Below are 3,233 nucleotides of genomic sequence, written 5' to 3' on the forward strand. Positions count from 1 at the left end.
ATGGTAGAGAAAAGTGCTATAGAAATATGTAGAGGACAATAGACTAAATTGATTTAGGTGAGCATTTAATAAGTAGCTTCCAGATTGAAAGCAAAGTAATTTGTCCCTATGCAAAAAGCACTAAAGTTGTTCTTAGTGATTTGCTTTGTGATTAGTAAGGAGAATAGCTTTAGCTATAACATTCAACTAGCTTTGACTATAGGAAAGGGAAGCAGTGCAAAAGTCAATAAGAAAGAAGACGGGAGATGGGAAAAATCAATACAGTCTGTATTAGAAATTTAATTGAGAGCACAAAAAGAAGAATTTAAAAGATCCCAGGCTGATGAAGGTTTGATTGGAGATAGGAGAATAAATACAATTTGGGGTCCTTGTTTTCTATCTTGTGACAACTCTCTTGATAATTAAAATTTTATTTTCAGAAGAAAGTTTACATTTGGCATTGTGACATTTCTTATAGTCATTTCTGTTTGAACATGTTTATTTTACAAAAAGTATTTAATCTAGGTTTGTAGCTACTTCATACCTCATGAAAATTGTAGTCAAACATGCAAAAACATATGTATTTTAGAGCTGAACTTTCTCATTCCTTTCTGAGCTGCAAACAAGGTGTGTTCTTTCATCAAATGGGTCTAGAACTTTTTTTTTACTCTTGTCATGGCACTTACCTTAATTTGCTTTATATTATGTAGTTGCTAAGAGCCCTGGCTCTCAACTCAGCCCTCAGTTGAAGTTCTCATTCTGCCATTTCTTGTTATCTGACTCTAAATAAGTTATTTCACCTCTATGTGACTCAATTTCCTCATATACAAAATCAGAGAAAAATAATAGTATCTAAATCTAGGATTGTTATGAGAATAAGAAAAAATAGCATTTAAAGTATTTAACATAGTTCCAGGCACATAAGTTAATATTCGATTAGTATTGTGTGTTCTCCTCCTACTGTTACCATCATTAATGTTTGTCATAATTATCATCATCATTATTATATCATCCCCCCATACTGCGTTTTAACCTCCTTAAAGGTAGAAGCTGTTTCATCTTTTATCTCTGGCAATGATGTTACACAGTGTTTTGCCTACAATGAGGGCCTCCTCATTTTTATTAAATTGAATTAGTTGTTCAGGCCCTGGAACAAAGGAGATTCTGAATCAATGCAGTGTACTAGGTGTTATGTATAAGCTTCCTGCCTTACTTGTTACAATAGCTTAATTGAGATATAATTAACCCATACAATTCACCTCTTCAAAGTATGCAATTCAATGGTTTTTAGTATATTCGTAACTATATGCAAGCATAAACAAAGTCAATGTTAGAACATTTTAATCACCTCAAAAAGAAACTCTGTATCCTTTATCCTCCCAACTTACCCAGTCTCTCTAGCTCTAAGCAACTACTGATATACTTACTGAAGATTTCCCTGTTCTGGACATTTCATATAAATGGAATCATGTAATATGTGTGCTCTTTTATGACTGGCTTCTTTCATTTAGCATAATGTTTTCAAGGTTCATCCATTTTGTAGCATGTATTAAGAATGTTTATACCAATATAAAATGAAAGAAAATCTAGGGCAGCCTACAGAATTTCTGTTAGAACCAGGAGAAATACAATTTTCCATATTTAAATATGCTGAGCATCATTAATCCAATTTTGACTGTTTTAAAAATCCTAATTGTACAGAAGCCTATTGAGGGTTTATATTTCCTGGTTGTGAAAATGTTCCAAATAAGTATTCATAAGAGAGAAGTTACATCAGTTTTTATGATGGAGGCTGATAACATTAACCCAGCATGTGTACAATTTGTGTTCAGAAACTGGGCAAGTGTAGAACTGTTTTAAGGAGAGCATAAATGTGCTAATTTTCCCTCCAACAAGCTACTACTTTGAACGATTCAATCAAGAAGTCTATATGGTGTTTTGTGATGTCTTCTCCCAGAAGCTGTTTTTGAAAAATGATTATCATTATTAATAATGTCATTAGAAATGATCTTATTGTTACTTATTGTTAGCATCTTGTTGACCATGTGGGAGAAGTAAATATTTTACTTTTTCCTTGAGATTGAGCTGAAATCAAGTTTGTAGAATTATTGTATATACTGCAAAATTATTACCCATTCTGCCATCTTACTGGGAACCCAAAAAGCTATAGCTCTATGGAAATTTAACAGTGAAATATTAATATGAAGCAAATTATTTACCATTAAAATAACCATTTGTATCACTTAAAATTATTTATTAAGTCATCAAAAATTTGCATCAACTTTATTTTCCAAAAAATCTTGATCAAATAGTAAAAATATGACCTTGCAAAAGCTGTACCTGGGTAGTCTGATAGTTTTTGCATTTAGTTTGTACATCCTGCTGCGTGACAAGCCTGCAGACTGTGAGATTAATGTCCACAGCATTTAGACAACTTCCTGTGGTAGTTCTAGACTCTATGGAATTGCATCAAATAATTTTAGACAATCATGCTAACAACCTGGGAAACCTTTCCTTTTTTTGACTGAAGGAATCTGACCACATAGTACTTATGCAAGAATACTGTTTCACGGAAGTAATTCTAAAGGCAACAGAAATTAAAGAACCACAGTTAAAATCCTATTACACTGAGGTGGGAAGATTACTTGAGCCCAGGATTTTGAGACAAGCCTGAACAGCATAATGAGACACTGTCTTTAAAAAGAAAAAAAAAAATCACAAATGAACCAGAAGGAAACCAGTGGATAAAGTCCATGACATAGTATGACTCAAAACAATGTCAATAATGTTCTAGTACATAAAGCAAGATAAATATAGATAAATATATCAACCCCCAAATTTGAAACTTTAAAAAAGACATACTATAGCCATAAAGCAGTCATTGCTCCTACTTGATGGACATATATTTCTGGACCTAAGCAAGAATCTCATGACTGATTCTTGTAAATCCAATGATCCTTTGAAATACTGCATAGATAACTATAAAATTCTAAAAGTCAATTCCAGTTAGCTGGACAAAATTTCATTATCTCCAATATATATCCATATATGCACATGTATAAAGTAACCCTTTAAAAAACTGCCCATAGGTATCTGGCACATACCTAGCCAGGCATAGTAGGCTGTACCAAGAATACTGCCTGGGGAATTGTATCAAACAGAGATCCACTAATTTAACAGATGGAACACTCAAGATAATTTGAAAATGGTTTATTTACGAAAGGGCTATTTAAAAAGATGTTGGCAGAGTGTAG

This window comes from Microcebus murinus, chromosome X, assembly GCF_040939455.1.
Source record: "Microcebus murinus isolate Inina chromosome X, M.murinus_Inina_mat1.0, whole genome shotgun sequence".
Lineage (NCBI taxonomy): Eukaryota > Metazoa > Chordata > Mammalia > Primates > Cheirogaleidae > Microcebus > Microcebus murinus.